At 47.3% G+C, this 19,708-nt stretch overlaps 1 protein-coding gene across 4 annotated transcripts in view; it reads right to left on the bottom strand.

The window, feature by feature from the left end:
• The window catches only part of ZNF185 (zinc finger protein 185 with LIM domain), a 95,269-nt gene extending 84,395 nt beyond the window's left edge, over nucleotides 1–10,874 (bottom strand). For all 4 annotated transcript variants that reach the window (XM_030576332.1, XM_030576333.1, XM_030576335.1 and 1 more), the window contains exon 1: nucleotides 10,619–10,874. The gene's annotated coding sequence lies outside the window, so the exon portion shown is untranslated. The remainder of the gene's footprint in view (nucleotides 1–10,618) is intronic.
• Between the last annotated feature and the right edge of the window lie 8,834 nt (nucleotides 10,875–19,708).

Below are 19,708 nucleotides of genomic sequence, written 5' to 3'. Positions count from 1 at the left end.
GGTCCTTCCTCGCTCCCGGTCTTCGGAGCACTTTGGCGGTGGGTCCCAGAGTGAGTGAAGGACCCGCCGCAGAATTGCCGCCGAAGACCTGGAGCGCAGAAGGACCCCCCACCGCTGAATTGTCACCCACCCAAATCCTGGTGCCCTAGGCGACTGCCTAGGTCACCTAAATGGAAGCGCCGGCCCTGTTTGTTTGTTTGGTGCAGCAAATCCCATGCTCATCTGGTGCTGCAATATTGCCCTCAGCTTTGTGTATGGTTTGTGCCCCCCAGATTCTGAGCTCATGGTCTGGACACAAAAGTTGTGCTCCAATCAGTGAGGCTCATCTGGTCTGCTAGGCAGTGGGGATGGATGCTGTGCTGATCGTGAGTGCTGGGAGCAGTTTGACAATCTCTGGCTCTCCATAGGCTCTTCTGAAATATCTTCCACAGTCACCTTTCATAACTACTTTTCAACAGCAAAACCCTCCCAACTAAGTGAGGAGCAAGAGCAGGGCATGTCCTCTGGCCTCCCTTTTGGGCCACGGACTAGAAATAGTGCCAGCACCGGAGAATTTACAAGAGTTCTTCCAGGGAATTATGGCAGTGTGACCTCTTCTCCCATAATTCTCTTGTGCCACTCTAGGTAGCCTAGAAGAGCTTTTGAAATCTCCCAGAAGTTACAGCTTCTGGTGGCACTACCAGGAAATGTGGGCGAGGTACCCAAAAGGCACTGTGACTACAGCTGTGTAAATCACTGTTAGGGTGACACAGGGCAAAATTGCAACCATTCTGAACCCAAAACAGCATGTCGTTTGTGGACACATTGACTGCATTGTGGGTACTTCCAGCAGTGCTGTCCCACAGATTCAATGATGTTGTTAGCTAATGTAGAAAGTTATTAAATTCTCATGAGCCTCTTGCTAAAAAAATAGTCACAGGGCAGAATATAAGCATGAATCATGTGGTGAGAATAAACAGTCATAACAGCAATCAGCCACGACTTGCTCTTGAGTACCTGGTTGTCCAGGATGGACCATGGGAGGCTGAGGAAAATACTATTGCTTAGGTTGTTATGTGGAGAAGGACATGTCTATTGGCATCATGTTACAGACTGAAGTGGCATCAGGGGAGAGGCTGGGCCTCAAGACAAGTCCAGAGGACAGTGATGGGAGGTGGCTGCTGTGATGGGAAATGGAAAAAAGAAAAGACGACAAGACATCCACATTACATGGGTCAGAGCAGGGATGGGCAACCTGCAGCCCGTGGGCCACATGCAGGTCACCAGGGTAATCACGGCGGGCTGCTAGACAGTTCGTCTACATTTGCACAGCCTCCCGCAGCTCCCAGTTGCTGCAGTTCACCATTCCCAGCCAATAGGAGCTGCAGGAAGCAGCGTAGGCAGCAGGGACGTGCTGGTCATCACTTCCTGCAGCTCCCATTGGCCGGGAACAGCAAACCGTGGCCACTGGCAGCTGCGGGCAGCCATGCAAATGTAAACAAACTGTCTGGCAGCCCGTCAGCGGATTACTTAAGCGGGCTGCAGCTTGTCCACCACTGAGTCAGAGCAATAAAACAGCTTCTCTGAAGTATCTTTGTGGGTCTCTACGGGAGGGGAATGCCTGGTAAGTACCAACTCCAAAACCAACTCCAAAACCTACTCTTACATTGAGATGTGCCCAGGAGATTGTAAGGACTTATTTCAGAGCCCTTCAGTCTGCTCTCAATATTTATTGGGCACAGGAGAGGAAGAACTATTAGCAAGCTGTAAACTGTCCCAGTCAGTCGATCGGTCATCTTGCTATTTCTACTATCTGCTGGTAGGATGAAAGGGTTTTGTGATTTCTGGGGGAGCAGGAGGATAAACAGAACTCTGTAAGAAAGCTACCACAGCCCCAAGTGTGATTCCTCAGGGCAGGAGAAAAAAATGGCAATGAATCCCATTTATACCGTAGTTCACCCAACCCCTGACACTGATAACATCATTTTCAGCTTTATATAGCACTTTGTATCTCAGAGCACTTCACAGGCTTGGTAGTACCACCTGTAGCACCACTGAAATGCGACCACCTTTAGGGTGGGTGTGAAAACAAACCAGCATGCTGCCTCTTGTGTAACGGAGGATGCATTTCCCCATGAGATCACTGACATTCATGCACTGCACACAAGGCGTCACATTTTCAGGTCTTGACTGAATAACAAGGATTCCTCTTGGCTGGGCAGCCTTCAAATCTTGCCACCCTCTGAAAACTTTGCAGCAGATCTTTCTGGTCTCTGTTTTCTAGCTCTAAAGGCTGAGTGCAGTGCAGAGCAGGATGGCAGATACTGAGAGAGCCCAACTCCCCGAGGGAGTGTCTATGGAATCCTTCAGGGAACTATGCAAATTGACATGGCCCAGAACATGTTCTCTGCACAAAAAGTCTGCAGAGCCTGCCAAGAAACCCTGCATGCCCTTACCTGTTGCTTCAGCAAAGTTCCTGCTCCTGGGCCTGTTACTTCCTCGACATTTCACCATATCACTTGCTCTTCCATAATCCCTTTCACCACAATGCACTTTATGTGGATAGAATTCTTAGTTAAATTGCCTTTCAGAGGAGAGAGAGCCCCTCCCTCCTCCAGCTGACCACACGTTTTCTTTACAGATCCCCAGTAATTGTCATGAAGGGGTATTAATCCCAGTGCCCTGGCTATTTTCCAGTTTGGGTGCCTACACTTGGCCTAACTACTGGTTTTAACTGAGCATTCTGAATTATTTGCTCAATCTACCTCCCTGCCCCTCTTGAACTCTACTCTGCTGCCAGCCTCACCACCCCCTGCGCTCTTCACCACCTACCTCCCCTCTACCCTCAGAGTCCCTTCTCCCACTCCCATACCCCTGCCTTTGCACCTCCCAATTAAAATCAACAGCAGCAGCAACAGCAGGTTGCCTGCAAAAAAACCAAACCCTTGATAACATTTAGGCTGCTGGTATGCAGAGACCACTGACTGTCATGCTGACCACTTTGCTTCCTTGTTTCTTTGTATTCCCTGTCTGCCCCCCTCTAGCTGTCTCTTGTCTTCTACGTAGAGTGTTAGCTCTTGATTCCATTTAGGTGCCTCATTCTCATTATCTTCAAGGATCTAGGCCTTGGTGAAGGGATTGTCTTTTTTTGTCTGTACAGCAGCTAGCACCATGTGGGTCCTGGTCCATGACTGGGCTCCTAGATTCAACAGTAATACAATCAATAATAACTCAGCATGTGACTACTACAGGCATGCAGCAAATCTCCTTGTCTGTTATAGCACTGTTTCCTAGCCTTTGTCCATGTTACACTATAAGACAAGCTCTTTGGGAGCAGTGCTGAACATAAGGATTGTTACACAAACACCTCTGAAATTTAATGACTGTATAGCTCAAAATCTGAAGCCAAACTCTCATGGGTAGATAGAGCTAAACTTTGCAAATAGCCTCACGCAAAACCCTGCAGCTGCTGAACATTTCCAGACATGGTTTTGAAATCCTGATCCAAATTTTGCAGCTTAGATCCTTTTGTGTTTGCCACCAAAAGGATTCAGCAAACTGGTTATGTTACTAAAGTATTTGGCTGTAACCCCAGTGAGAAATAGCTCCACGCAAGGTCAAAAGCACGGCCACATAACAGGACTTAAAATGAAGTCTGTGGAATAAAAGAACAATACCTAGCTCTTATATAGCACTTTTTGTCCATAGATCTCAAAGCACTTCACAATGGAGGTCCCTATTTTCCTCATTTTTCAGATGGAGAAACTGAGGCATAGAGAAGGAAGTGATTGGCCCAAAGTCACCCAGCAAAGCAGTAGCAGAGCTGGGAACTGAACTCAGGCCTCTTGCAGCCCAGTCCAGTGCCCTAGTGAGTTGGGTGCGTAGGGTGGGTGCCTATGATTTACTGAGCAGGTCAAAATAACTCCTGTGAAATATCTATGGAGGGGCCTTCAGTAAGCTGTGCTTTTTGTTCAGTGACTGAGAACCTGATTCTCGTCGCCCTTGCACTGGTGTAATCTCATTAACGTCAATGATGGTAACTCTTGATTTACTCCACTGAAAGGAGAGAAATATCAGGCCCACAAGCACTTTCCAAGATGAACGAAAAGGAAGTTAAAGAACAGGCCCAGCACACAACTCAGTACTGTGCAGCCTGCTACCTGCTAAAACACATCTGATTCATTGTTCTGAGAAACTGCCCTTTCCAGCACTGCCACCTGCCATGGTAAGACAACGCCTCCCCAGAGAGCTTTTGGGACAGTGCAGTACTTGTCTCTGTCAGAAAAGCACAGCTAATTATTTTTGCTCAGAGCCAATTCAATACCCTGCACAAAGGTGGCTTTAAGAGGATGTTACAGGTGCTTCTTCAGCAACCCAGTGTGCTGCACTGCCTAGTCTGTTTCCATGGTCCCTCAGTTCAGGACTGTTTTTAAGCATAAGCAGTATATACAGCTGGATCGGGCAGGGCCGCCCAGAGGATTCAGGGGGCCTGGGGCAAAGCAATATCGGGGGCCTCTTCCATAAAAAAAATGTTGCAATACTATAGAATGCTATATTCTCGTGGGGACCCCTGCGGGGCCTGGGACAAATTGCCCCACTTGCCCCCCCCCCAGGCGGCCCTGGGGTTGGGCACCCAAAAATTTGGGGCACCACCAGGATCACTGGCATCCACTTCTCATCTTGCCAGGGGGTGCTCGACCTGCCCGCCTCCATTCCACTCCCCATCCCCACTTCACCCAAGTCCCTGCCCCGCCTCTTCCTGCCCCTGCTCCACCCCCACCCCAACTCCTCCTCCGAGAGAGGGGGGGAGCTTGGCATCAGTGGGTGCTCCATACCCATTAAAATTTTCCCTGTGGGTGCTCCAGCGCCAGAGCACCCACCCACAGAGTCCACACCTATGACCAGGCCAGTAAGAGCGGTTCGGCTCCCCCACACCCAGCACACGCTGCAGTCTCCTTACTAGGCAGAAGGCAGGGGCCATATTCACAGACCTGAATGCGCATGAGGGAGAGGGTATGAGGGTCTGTGAGGAACTGTGGATCTCTACCGGGCGGCTTGGTATCCTCTTTCCTGCCTCATCCCTCCTCCGGGGCTGTGAGCCCAGGCTGCTGCTCGGTGTGTGTCAGCAATGGGGGGGTCTGCAGGTGGGGGTGGTGGCTGTGCCCCAAGTCAGGCATAGAGGCACCTTTAATAGTACTGCTTAGGGCCCCATAAATCCTAAGGACTGCCCTGCCTCAGTCAAAAACACACCAGGTTGTTGCCCTTTCACTACTTATACATTTATTTCTCAGCTCTCTCACAAACAAAACAAAATATTGTAGCAGAATCCTTCCACGTTGTACCCTTCCCACAACTTCCTGTCTTCCCCTTACATCCTTCCAATTACAGCTATCATATCATTAACCCACCTATTACCACCCAAGTGTCCTAATCCCCCAATAGAAAGTGATTAACTGCTGCCAGCTGAGCCTGCAACCTTTTCTGTGCTACAGCAACTCTAGTGATCAGGGTGCTGCTGCTAGCGCTCTGTCCTGGAGACCATGTAACACAGAATGGCATTGCCTCAGCATCTGGGGTGGCATGGGGGTTCATACCCCTCTCTCCTACAAACCTGCCTTTTATGATGCTGTTGACATGGCCCGGCTGGTGCCCATTTCAGTATGGTAATTCTCTCTGAGAGGCAGAAAAGAGGTAAAGGCCGGACTAGCTCTGGGAAGGTAGTGGACCAGTTTGCTTCTCAGTCACCGCTCAGGTCCCATAGCTGAGGTGACATATGCATGCTCTGAGTGAGCTACCACACTGAAAACAGAAAACTACAGCCGTGCAAGCAGCAGGAAGGGCTAGCTGCCTGGAGCCTAAGCCCATAGGTCGGTACTCAGGGCGGCCAACCCCTCCTGCTGTGGCTACATTTCTATTTTTAGGATGCTAGTGCTTCTGTCTCCTTGAGCTATAATTTATACCTTCCAGTTCTAGTGTAGACAAAAGAGAACAACAGCCTCTCTCACCTAGAACTTAAACTAGGCGCTCTAAAAGTTTGATTCAGCCTGAGCTTAACCACAAGGCTTAGGGACAAAGTGCGAGTCCATCAGAAGTGAGCTGTCCTAGTTAGTATTTCCACCCTGGGACCTAGGCTGGATGCCTTGAGCATGTCTTTTCACAGAGTGCTGCGGAAGTACCTACTTCCCCTAGCTGACCTCAGCTCTGCTCCCCTCATGGACAAGTTTCCCTGCCACACTCTGCACTTCAGCCAAACAGCAGGTGTCTTTCCTTTGCTCCTGAAGTGTTAACCCTCTCTTTTCTGAATGGAATCAATGCATCTTGGCATTGTCCCTGACATGAATCCAGCCTAGGCTAATAGTGACCAAAAACTGATTACAGTTCAGGGTCTTCTATGGACTGAGATGATGGCCCCTCTCCAGTTCCTAATAGACAAGTGGTGTCTCAGCAGCACACAGCAGCAGACTATCTATGCCATTGGTAAAATTCTCATTGGTTTCACCAGAAGCAGAGTTAGGCCAACGCTGAGCACTTTTGAAAATCCACCTACAGGGTCTACATCACAAAATGCATGCTCACATCTGTCCAGGAACTGAGCTGACTGTGCTCATCTGAACAGGTCACCAACTACCAAGTGACCAGGATAAATAGGATACTTCACTATCCAGAGCTATCCAGCTGGCACCTTTCACGTGGAGTGAAAGATGCTGTCTGGGGTTCTCCGGTCAGTGCCCCACTCTGGTTCCCTTGTTTTAATCCTGTGATGCTCACTCTCATCTAGACTTTCTACATTTGTAGTCCCCCATAATCTGTTGCAACCCTCCCATTCCTCACTGCTTAGTTCTCAAAATCCCTCATTCTGTTCAGTATCAGGGAATGAGCCACAGAGCAAAACTTGTGAGTCTCTGCTCTAGACACCATCACTCTCAGATGAAAAGAGCATACACAGGACGCACAGCCACAAGGTTTACATTTGGGACTTTGGGCAATCAGTACAACAGAGGCAGCAGTTGCAGCAAGAAAGTTCAGGATTGGTAGTGAATCAAAAGTGTAATGGATCATATTTTAACCCAATATTCGCATGCAGAGTCATTGGGCTCCTTTCTTAAAACCATTGTGGCTACATAACAATGAAGCAATTTACACATCCTTGGTTCAGACAACAAGATACAATCAGCAAGAGAGAAACTTCTGTGTGAGAAATTTAACAGCATATATCAGACTCAGCCCTTGTGAAAAGAACTGAGTAGTTAAAGAAACAGATGGGAAAGGGGGACAGCCAAGGAAAGGAAGTTCTGCAGCTAGTGGCCCGAGCATGCTTTCATTACATACCCCCTGACTCATTTCTGCCACCCGACCTTGTCCCTGCCTCTGGTCACTGCATGTTACCTGTGCTCTGTGCCCAATCCGGGGTACCCTCTCTGCACTGGGCACCTCCCTGACCCACTGATAATTCCATACAATTTAAAGCAAATACAAGTTGTTTAATTAACAATTCATTTTAAAAAAGAATAAGGAAAAATGGGAAAGGTTACAGGAAAACACATCACCCTGCTCTGTGGCAGGGAACATTACAAAGAGTGTCTCTGGACATCAAGGCAGTTCACAGTCTGTTCCTTGTAGGTCCCAGGCCTCCGTCTCAGGCCCTGGCTGTGCTGCAGGGATGCTGCGGGTTGGACACTTGCAATGGTGGTGGTCCCACATCTCTGGGCTTTGGGTGGTGGGACCCTTCTTCCCAGCGTCAGCCATCCATCAGGTTAAGAACCTTCTCCCAGCGTGGCCTGCAATGACCCTTATCTGGGGGTGTCTTTCTGCACCGGGCCCTTTGCCCAAGGTCCCCCCCGCCCTTGGCTGGCCCCAGTTGCTCACCACACCAGGCTCTGTGGTTGCAGCTCTGCTCCCAGCACAGGATCTGCTCTCCCTGGGCTGGGTCTCTGGCTCTATGGCTGCAGCTCTCTGCCCAGCATTGGATCTGCTCTCCCTGGGGTGTCTCTGGCTCTATGTCTGCAGCTCTGCTCCCAGCACAGGATCTGCTCTCCCTGGGCTGTCTCTGGCTCTGTGGCTGCAGCTCTCCACCCAGCATTGGATCTGCTCTCCTTGGGCTGTCTCTGGCTCTCTGGCTGCAGCTCTGGCCCCTCTGGATCTGGCACGGCTCTGCTCTCCAGCTTAGCTTGGGCCCCTGCTTTCTCCTTATCTCGCCCCACTCTGTCTGACCCAGGCAATTCCAGCTCAAATGGAGGACGGGACCCACCCTGGCCTTCTGTCTCCTTGATTAGCCTGCCCACCCTGTCAATCAGGCTGACCAGGAGCGTTGGCCTCTCGCCATTGTTCCTGGGGACTGTCAGTCTCAGGGTCCTGATTTCCTATCGACCCCCCCCTTTTAGTGCTGGGAGCTAGCCAACCAAAACACCCCCACTGAATATTAGTAAGGGGACAAGAGTCTCCTTACACAAGCACTGATCAGTTTAATTTTTGTAAGTGTTTGCTTAGCTGGTTCCAGAGACTGGTGATGGGAGATGAAACCTTTCCCCTCTTCAGCACCCTTTCAGATCCAGCTCAGGACAACAGAGAAATGGAATGAAATGAGTTTGAGGACTTAGTTCAGTTGCTTGTGAACAGATGTTCACATCACAAAGCCCACCAACATGGGCTGCTGCAGCAGAACTAAAGGAGGAATAGGTCCCACAAATGAACTTCTGTCTCAACTGGGGTGGGAGTGGGCTCTACAGGTCAGGATTGAGACTCATGGGTGAGACAGGGTGAGGGGGTGAAGACTGCCCTGCCTGCCTGCCTGTGCAGGACCCAGGCTTGCAACCAAACAGATGCTCATCTGGCTTGAGGCATTTACTGGTTTTGCTAGTCTCTGATCCTGTCAGTGCCAGAGACACAATCCCAGACTTGGGATGAGCCAGGGTGGCAAATCTATATGAAGTTCTATGGCATCAGCATCTCAGGATCAACCCAGAGCAGACAAAGGCTTGCACAGAACTGCCTTCTGAGCACCAGTCAGTGTTTTGTATTATAACACAAAAGAGTGGGCAAAATCCCAACCTAAGAACCCTTCCAGGAGATGGGTGCTACGAGTTCTGACATTTTTGTTGTTGACAATCACAGAGTTAAAGCATTAACAAAGGAAACATTTTCTTGACCCCTCTCTCCCCTTTCCGCATGTGTAATATTATTGCACACACATATATCTCAACAGCATCTGGGGTCACTGACCGGACTGGGACTCCATTGTGCTATACAAACAGAAATTGACAGTCCCATATCCAGTGAGCTTACTATTATCACGATACACATTTCTAAAACACATTTCGCAACACTGTGCCCACCATTTAATTATTATAATTACAAGTAATTAACTTCTAATTATTATTAAAGTACTTCCTTTATTTTAAAAAGGAGAGCTATGGTCGCCATACCCACATAGCCTTCAGCTTGAGCCCTGACCGCAATATAAAAAAAGAAAAGTAAAGACACCATTTTCCCTGGAGTCAAGGGCTCAGCCAAGCCTTACGTTCACATTACAGCCATCTCATCGATGAAGCACCATGAACAGCTCTATTTTCAACTGAAAATGTTCAACTTTTGCAATGGAAAACAGCTTTCTTTTTAACAAAATGGAATTTTTTTGTAAAAAAAATCAATTTTTGTCAAAAATTTTCAAGGTTTCATAAAAAAAAGACATGAAAATTTGTTAAAAACTGAACAAAAAATTGGGTTTCAGATTTTTGGGTTTGTTTTTTTTTTAATGAAAAGCCACAATTTTTGAGGACACATTTGACAAGCTTAGTTTTCATTTACAGTTGTTTTGCAGGCATAAAAAATAAACTCAATTAATACTCCTGAGCTGTTCTCCTCAGGAGCCTTTTGCCTTTGGAGAGCTAGGTCTGTATGTTACCTTGGCTCACAAGTGAAATGAGCTGGGCACGGCTGCATCACATTTCTTAGCCACCACATCACTTGCTGAGATGGCCAAGTTTCTGTTAGGCAGAGACCTAGAACTAGACCAGCAGGTGGAGTGGAAAGGATGTACCAGGATTTGAGGTGCAGTGGAGAAGTTGGGGTTGACAGAGGTGCCTGCCTACACTAGACCGGCCCTACCTGTGCTGTCAGTCCCATACCTCCCTTCCAAAAGCATTAATTCACATTCTAATTCAGAGATAAGCAAATAAGCCTCTGCAGGAGAAAGGGTTTGCCAGAAGTTTCATAAGTCTCCTAGCCCTCCATCATCACTCTCTTGCTCTCCAGTCCATCAAGTTAATACATACAAAGAAGAGACCAGTTCTTACTCAGTATATAATGATCCAGATCTGGCCCCTCCTAACATTCTGGTCCACTCAGGTTCTCATACCACACCCAGCACTCTGGTAGCCCAGCAGCACTGGGACCCAGGCTATTACCGTCCATTATAGAGGGATTTCAGATACAGGTCCTGCATGCTCCGCAGCACGCTGAGAGCTGGGATTTTGATTCAGGCCCAGCTCTGCTAACAGCAAAATCCTTTGGCTGAATCCCAGCACTGGCAGGTTATAAACAGCCTTTTCTTACAGTGAGCATGGGAGAGAAGGGGAGAACAGAAAGACAGAGGCTCTGTCTCGCTCTCTCCAGATGCCCCGAGAAGCATGAGTGGCCCTACCTGTGGCAGCTCTTCAGCTCAGGTTTCCCCCAAAGACGAACTTGAGAATGGTATGTGAAGTGGCTGGAGTTGTCTCCCTCAGCTCCCTGCAGGTCTCTTCTTTGCACTCCCCAGCAGCTGCAGTGGGTTACCTGCTAGGGCTGGCTTCCAAAAGCCAAGCCTTGTTCTGAGGAGGAGATATGGGTGTGTCTTGCCCTTCAGGGGAAGATCAAACAGGTTTCTCTGTTCAGATGCAGTCTCCCTGCCTCTCACCAAGGAGGTGCCCTTCTCCCTCCGCATTCTTCGCATACCCTGGTGACGCTGAGTGGTGCTCAGATTATTACGAGAATGATCTGGCTAACAAATAGCAGCCAGAAGCAAAGCAAATACACTGTTCCAACCACTGCTGTTCTAGGGTGGAGCCAGGCTGACAGGACACTTGGATTGGTGCTCTGAGTATCATGCTGGTGGCACAACCGGACTTCTTGTTGAACGGGTTGTGTGCATGTGTCTCATCCACCAACCAGGCCAGCTAGACAAGAAAAAGCACCAAGAAGAAACCATTACTCCACTGGTTGTCCTCGGAGGTTGGCAAGGGGTTGAAAGAAACTTTCATCCTCACAGCACACTCCCTTCTCTAACCCCAATGGCACATGACACTGCAAAGAAGGCAGCTTGCTCTAGTGCAAGGCCTAAGGCAGTTGGATCATAGCAAGTCTAAGACAAACAAAGTGCTGAGCTGGATCTGGGGGCAGGTAAATATCTGTCCAGGTTTGGCTGAGGGGGAAGTGGTCAAGACTGGGGTAGCATTTCCCATTGAAAAAGGGAGTGCATCGTTGCTTGACCCCATAGGAAGTACGCTTGTAAGTATCCTGGACTTTTCAGCATGATGCCATCATATATATTTGTACCTGCACCAGGTCAGGAGCTCATCAGCTTGGAAATAGACCTCCTGGGGTTAATTTGATCTGTCTTGTGATTTTTGAACTCTTGGCTTTATCAGTCTTCCCATGCGTTAGTCAAGAACTGGCACCACATCAGAGACCATAGCAATTGGGGGCAGTATATAAACATAGGGGGGTCGCTATCCTGAGATACTGCTTATGCTACAACATCCACTCTGCTATTTTTAACACCCTAGCTCCAGCAGGTCTGGCGCCCTGGGCTGGGAGGCTTGCTACTAGTTGCAGTATAGATAGATATACCTGAAGAGGTGCCAAGGCAGTCATACTGTGCTCCCCAATTGGCAAATTCAGACATAACATAGAACTAGGCCTTCTGTTTTTCAGGATTCATTAATTTCATTTGGGGGAGTTACTTTTAGCAATTTTTGTAGATGTTCAGAAATGGCAGGTTTCAAGGCTCTTGCTTTGACACTGTAATGGGAAGACTGTTTGGGTACTACACAAAATTCTTGTCTAAGTAGGATCTGTGTTAATTTTTATTATATATATACCCACACATACAGGTTAGTTTAAGCTTTGTATCCATGTTATTGAAACCTTGGTTTAGCATGTAGTGCATCATTCCCTAGGGCACGTTAACATACTGTGTCAAACAGCACTACAGTAAAGCACTCTAGGTAAACTTTAGTGCACATGTTAATGCACAACACCAGGAGAATCAGGCACAACACATTAGTGTGCTTTAGAAATCAAAGCTCCCTAGCCCGCATTCCAACTCCATGTAGACAAGCCCTTAGGTACAAGTCAGGGTGCAGGAACATCGCCTATATAACAAAACTGCACTGGGAAATGGGTGAAAGGAACACAAACTGAGTAACTGGTGTCTGGTCGGTGTTGATTGGCTAAACACCAATTTCTTTTGCTTTTTTTTTAATGGGGAGGTTTTTTTTAAATCAGTGTTTATTAGTTAAAAACCTAAACCCAGAAGCCCTACATATAATCTCTTCTTCAGATATCTAGTGTCAAAACCATGGCCCTGCCCCCATCACAGGTAGCAATGGCATTGTCCATGGATTGACACAATGTCTAAGTGCTCACATTTGGTTATAAACTACTGAATCTTCATCACCGGGACATGAGAAACCCAGCATTTCTTTGCAACTGGTTTAGCCCACAATGATGCCAGAAAGGCACTGAGAATGAAGAGCTGAAGCCACAACAAATGTAAACAGGCTTTCTTCCATTGATTTGTATTTATATCTGGTGCAAAGGTAGCCCTAGGAAGGGTCCAATTCTTCCTACGACCACTGGCCTCCTTGTATGACATTGGAACAAGTCACTTGACCTCTGTATACATCAATCAACACTGCTGGAAACTGAGCATAAGAGAAAAGAGCGGGTCCATGGCAGAAGTCAGAAGCTCTATGCTAGCTGAGTTTCTCTGGATGAATGAACTAACCTTGCCCTCCCATGGGAATAACAAGCAGTTTTCGGGACAGGTCAGAACGCAACAACAGCATGTCTTCCTGCTGCTCTTGTGGCAGGGCCACCTGCTGTTAATGTGCTAAAGTGAAGTATTGTTTCCATTCAACTACTTCCTGATAAATATGAGTAGCTTATTGTTCTGGCCCATGGGGCAGGTTTTGGTTCACATTTGGGTTCTTGTCTCTTACTCCCCATTTGGGAGATTCCCCCCTTCACCCATTTCTTTTGGCAGTAAAGCAGTTCCACTGCACTGTCAATCACTAATAGAATAATCTTGGCTACTGGTACAGAGTACTTATCTTGACCTTTGGTTTCCACATGCTGTTCAGATACTAATCATCATGTCACCACTGTTTTGTATTGGTCAGGTTAGGAATATTCAGCTCATTGAAATACTTGATTTGCCAAACCCCTCGTTGTGGTTTATTTGAATTAAGCTCTCAGACACATTGCAGTGTTAAACACTCCCTCCCAAAGCTGGGCTGAATGTTACCCATAGCAAGCACACCCACGAACCCTGATTAGGATTTTTCTCCCTCCTAATTACAGGTGTTTAATTTTTTTAAATGAAAGTGCATGTGAAAATAGTAGCAGCGGCCAGAGGCAGGAATTAATGCTAGCAAGTGTTATGGATACTTCCCACACTACCTTGTGCCAGTCCCCCAATTGGTGAGCTGCAGCACCTCTGGGCCTTTCTTGATCAGAGGCTGCCCAGCATGTAGTTATATAGAGGGGCAAATATCCAGGCACTCATGTAAGCCAGGCTCTTTGTCCCCTATAATTGCTAAACACTGTATAGGGGTTTATGAGCCTGCTATTGCCCCAGAACTAACAGAACCAGTCCTTTAGTACAAGCAGTTGAGGCTCATGCTTTTCCAGGCAAAGGTTCCCAGATTCAGTACCCATAGATGTGCTATTACTTCAAGGCGGAACTCATGTTCAGTTGTGAGCTAAGTCAACTTTTGAAACAAGTTTCTAGAGGAAGCAGGTTAACTCTCTGTGAGAGGAACACTGACAGGAGCAGATCCTGGGCCAACTGAAGTCACTGGAAAAGCTTCTGTGATGTACAATCAGGCTCCATGTGTGATAACGTTAGTATATGCAAGGAAGGCCAGCAGGGCCCATCTAAAAGCCCCTGCACAGCTGCTGCATTTCTGGAGTAGCTTTGTAAGCCAATAGACAATGGAATGATTAATGCCAACATAGCAAGTGTGCCAGGGAAACCAAGTCACTCAGCCCAAATGTGAGTGGAATTATCGTGACATGTTTCAACAACGCAACATTTCTATGGCAACACATGCACATTCCTGCAGCAGAGAAGGGCTTTCTGGTTTGACCGGACCCTAGTTCCATTCATGGAACAGTGTTCTTAGGTAAATCTCAGCCTGGAGTATCTGATTTCATCCAGAATGGATGCTGGCTACATCTCCTTTAAGACATGGCATGAGCTGGCCCCATGGTGATATTGCACAATCTAGCTACTGATTGATGGAGGCTGTCAGAGTTCCCTCCCCACTATGAACTCTGGGGTACAGATGTGGGGACCCGCATGAAAGATCCCCTAAACTTATTTCTAGCAGCTTAGGTTAAAACTTCCCCAAGGCATTTCCTTATCCTTGAATGGTATCGCTGCCACCACCAAGTGATTTAGACGAAGATTCAGGAAAAGGATCCTTTGGAGTTCCTATTTTCCCAAAATATCCCCCCAATCCCCTTCACCCCCTTTTCTGGGGAGGCTTGAGAATAATATACAAACCAATTGCCTTTAATAAAAGTACAGACCAGATCCTTTATTTTTAGGACACTAAAAATCAATCAGTTTCTTAAAAGAAGAACTTTATAATAAAGAAAAATGTAAAAGCAGCCCCTCTGTAATTTTAGATGTATAATTTCAAGGTATCTTTTCAAGAGATAGATTAGCTGCTTGGTCTCTCTCTCTCTCACTATCCAGAGGGAACAAACAAAGAGAAAACATACAAAACCTACCCCCCTCCTCCCAGATTTGAAAGTATCTTCTTTTCCCATTGGCCCTTCTGGTCAGGTGCCAACTAATTGAACTGACTAACCACTTACAGGTAAAATGATTCTGTACCTCTGTCTGTACCTCTGGCCAGGAGGGATTTTATATTATGCATACATAAAGATTGTTACCCTTCCCTTTATATTTATGACAGAGGTCTTGGCAAAATATTCCTCCTAAGAGACATCGGTAGGCCAGGAAAGAAATATATCTTTGGTGAGTTCCAAAGCAGATCATTTTCAGCGAGATCAGCAAAACACAAGAAGGCTTGTGCTGAGCAGGCAGTAAGTCCCTAATGCTATAAAATGCAGCCAGCAGCCAGTTATGCAATATGGTGGGGTGCCAAGTTGGGCAGCAATTCCTTCCTGACCCAGGCAGACATTGACAGCATGACTAAAGCATATGACTTGATTGCCACTATCTTGGCTTGCATCACAATAGATACTGTTATGGGTCAAATTTATCAAGCCCTTTCCAGCCACGGTATTTGAGTCTGTGACCCCCAGCACTGGTGAATTCCACAGGCTGACTATACACAGTACAAGATTATTTCCTTTTATTTTCTATTTACTAATCTCTACTTTAATTGGCTATTGTGGGCAAAAGGAAGGTGAGCAATCAATCCCTCCCTTTGGCCTCCTGCCAGGGTCACACAGAACTAAAGCTTTCCTCCTTTAAGTTGATTGAAGGAGACTGTGAAGCATAGAAGGGTGTGTAAACCATAACACTCACTTGCTGCAAGGGAATTAAACTGGTTTTTCACCAGTTGTCATTACCTAGCTCTGCCAAAATGCCAGACCTCACCGTCCTCACTCCAGTAGCAGGTGTCTGAACTATGCTCGCACCCTTCCCTGTCTTGCTGCGACATACAGAAATCCCAGCAACTCCAGGGAGTCTCATGTTGGTCAAGGCACTCCCCTGCCAGAGTTGGTCAAAAAATCCTGGGTTAAGCCTCCTGCTCCAATGTGAAATGGGATAACAGGATGGGGGGGGGTCCCTAGTCCAGGAGCACTATTAGAGAGAAGCCACTCCAAACTGCAGCTGCTTATCTACAGCCAGAGAAAGCCCAGCTCTGGCATTGCATTTGGGTTGAAGAGCTAAACACATGAAGTGCCTAGAGGAGGCACAAGGGAGCAGCATGTCAGGGGAGAGGAGTAGGGCTTGAAGGGTACAATAAAACCAGGAACTATTTCAGAATGTGTTTTACGGAATGCCCCCACCCTGCCATCCAGCCCACAGTGTACAAAATCAGCATGAGCCTTCCCCCAACCAGGCTTTCAAAACATGCCCAAACCTCATTACTCCAAGCCCAATGGGCCAGAAAGTCTCTGTTTCCCCCTCCCCCAAAACTCATGGTCTTGTTATAACTCACATTTAGTGAGGTTCACCTCTGTAAAGATAGCAGCAAGGGGTTCCACCATTATGGCCTCCCATCAGAGCCAACTCAAGTGTGCTCTCTTTACAGCTAAAAAGATTTTTTCCCCTGATCATCAGCCTTGTAAATGCTCTCTGGGATCTGAATCTAGCAGGGTGCTTTCCTGCTCTCGTATCAAAGACCAAATTACATTTGTGCAACCCCAGGGCCTTCAAAGGATTTGCACAGGTGTAACTGAAACTTGGTGAACAATTCTGTCGATGAGGCACAAGAAGAAATAAGCGTCAGCCCACTCATTCTCCCTTGTGCTGGATCCACAGGGCTAATGGGAGTACAAGGCAGTACAAATGTGTGCATGTCACTAATGTCAGCAGATAAGACTCTGGTACACGTAGGGATCTGCTGAGTAGGAAGGTGCAATTTTCATATAGTCTTTTTAAAAAAACCCGTACTTTACCATTGGAATACTAAAAACAAGATCCTAACATAAGAGACATGGAAGGTAGCGTACCTCCAATGGGAGATGTAACCTGTACACAGTTCAGGCTCTTAGCTCTTTCCCCTGAAACCTACCACGTACCCGTTCCTGGGACTGACTCAGAAATCAGTCCCCATGTCTTTGTGCTTCCAGGGTATGCGATTTAGCAGTAGACACACCATGGTTGCTGATCTGCTTTGTACTGATTATTCTTCTTACCTGCTCCCAGCTTCTAACCATTCTCCTACAGCTAAGCAATGCTTTTGCCTTTTTTGGTAGTTGGGTGTGCCTGTGCTGGGAGCTCTACAGCAGTTCTGACTCAAGAGAGTAGACTGAATGATTGGGATCCTCAGCGATGGTAGTTCCAACAAAGTACGGGTAAAGCTCTTGAACTTAGCCCATGATCATCCTACTGGCCATGCTGGACCAAAGATCCTTTGGGGAGGTCATTCCACTGGGAGGGAATAGGCAAGATGTTTCTACTTATGTCCAGTCTTGTGAGGTGTGCCAAAGAGTGGGAAAACCCCAAGACCAGGTCAAAGCCACTCCCCATAATTGAGGTCCCATTTCAGCAAGTAGCTGTGGATATTCTGGGTCCTTTCCCAAAGAAGACAACCAAAGGAAAGCAGTACATACTGACTTTCATGGATTTTGCTACCTGATGGCCAGAAGCCGTAGCTCTAAGCAAGACCAGGGCTAAAAGTGTGTGGCAGGCACTAAAAGACATTTTTGCCAGGGTAGTTTGGCCCTCAGACATCCTTACGGATACGGGAACTAATTTCCTGTCAGGGACCATGAAAAGCCTGTGGGAAGCTCATGGGGTGAGCTACTTGGTTGCCACCCCTTACCAACATCAAACGAATGACCTGGTGGAGAGTTTTAATGGAACTTTGGGGGGCCATGACATGTAAATTTGTAAATGAGCACTCCAATGATTGGAATCTAGTGTTGCAGCAGTTGCTGTTTGCCTACAGGACTGTACCACATCCCATGTTGGGATTTTCACCATTTGAACTTGTGTATGTCCACAAGGTTAAAGGGTCATTATAGTTAGTGAAGCAGCAATGGGAGGGTTCTACGTCTTCTCCAGGTACTAACATTCTGGACTTTGTAAGCAAACTACAAAACACCCTCCAAGACTCTTTCGCCCTTGCTAGAGAAAACCTAAAAGAGGCTCAGGAAGAGCAAAAAGCCTGGTATGATAAATATGCCAGACAGAGTTCCTTCAAAGTAGGGGACCAGGTTATGGTCTTGAAGGCGCTCCAGGCCCATAAAATGGAAGCATCACGGGGAGAGCCATTCCTGGTCCAAGAGCACCTGGGAGCTGTTAACTATCTCATAGCATCCCCCACCTCAAACCTAAAGCATACCATGTTAATTCTCGAAAGTCCTTTTATTCCAGAGAACTAGGGTATGTCTACACTACAAAATTAGGTCAAATTTATAAAAGAAGTTGTTTTAGAAATCCTTTTTATACAGTCAATTGTGCGTGTCCCCACACAAAATGCTCTAAGTGCATTAACTTGGCAGTCTGCGTCCACAGTACCGAGGGTAGCATCGACTTCTGGAGCATTGAACTGTGAGTAGCTGTGGGTAGCTAACCCACAGTTCCCGCAGTCTCCGCTGACCATTGGGATTCTGGGTTGAGATCCAATGCCTGATGGCACAAAATCAGTGTTGCGGATGGTTCTGGGTACATGTCATTAGGCCCCATCTCCCTCCCTCTCCCTCCATGAAAGCAATAGCAGACAATTGTTTCGTGCCTTTTTTCCTGGGTTACCTGAGCAGACACCATACCACAGCAAGCATGGAGCCTGCTCAGCTCATCATCACCGTGCGTCTCCTGGACACTGACAGACGTAGGACTGCATTGCTACACAGCAACAGCTCTTTGCCTTTTGGCAGCAGTTGGTGCATTATGATTGGTAGCCAGTGTTGTCGTACTCCTGGGTGCTCTTTTAGCCGACCTTCGTGAGGTTGGTTGGGGTGCCTGGGCAGACATAGGAGTCTGCTGCCAGCTTAAGGTGTAAAAGATAGATGTTTTGTGAAATCAAGAGCCTGCTAAACCCAGGGTTTTAAGTTCAATCCTTGAGGGGGCCATTCTGTGTGACAGTTGTTTGTGTTTCTCCTTGATGCAAAGCCACCCTTCTCTTGATTTTAATTCCCTGCAAGCCATGTCATCAGTCGCCCCTCCCTCTGTCAGAGCAACAACAGACAATTGTTTCACACCCTTTTTCAGTGCAGAATCAAAAGGTGCAAAAGCAAAACCAGGCAAGGAGGCGACGGCAGCGCAGTGACGAGTGATAAGGACATAGACTTCTCACAAAGCATGGGCCGGGCAATGTGCACATCATGCTGACAAGCTCCGCATGGTCACCTGTGCTGATCAGCTTGCCACGCTGGCCAAACAGGAAATGAAATTCAAAAGTTTGCGGGCCTTTTCCTGTCAACCTGGCCAGTGCATCTGAGTTGAGAGCACTGTCCAGAGCAGTCACAATGGGGCACTCTGGGATAGCTCTCAGAGGCCAATAACGTCAAATTGCATCCACACTACCGCAAATTCGACCCAGCAAGGCCAATTTCAGCGCTAATTCCCTTGTTGGAGGTGGAATAAAGAAATCGATTTAAAGAGCTCTTTAAGTCAAAGAAAAGGGCTTCGTCATGTGGATGAGTCCAGGCTTAAATCGAGGTAATGCTGCTAAATTCGACCTAAAATCGTAGCGTAGACCAGGTCTTAAAGGTTTGTCAGTTTACAGCCGAGGGAGGAGACGACGCTGCATGGCCTGAAGGTGTACACTACAAAGGAAAAAGTGATGGTGGCATGGAAGAGGTGAATCTCTCCGTGACC

The sequence above is a fragment of the Gopherus evgoodei genome, chromosome 9 (assembly GCF_007399415.2).
Source record: "Gopherus evgoodei ecotype Sinaloan lineage chromosome 9, rGopEvg1_v1.p, whole genome shotgun sequence".
Taxonomy (NCBI): Eukaryota; Metazoa; Chordata; order Testudines; family Testudinidae; genus Gopherus; species Gopherus evgoodei.
The sequence above is the reverse complement of the archived record's forward strand: the minus strand, read 5'-3'. Positions and strand labels throughout refer to the sequence as shown.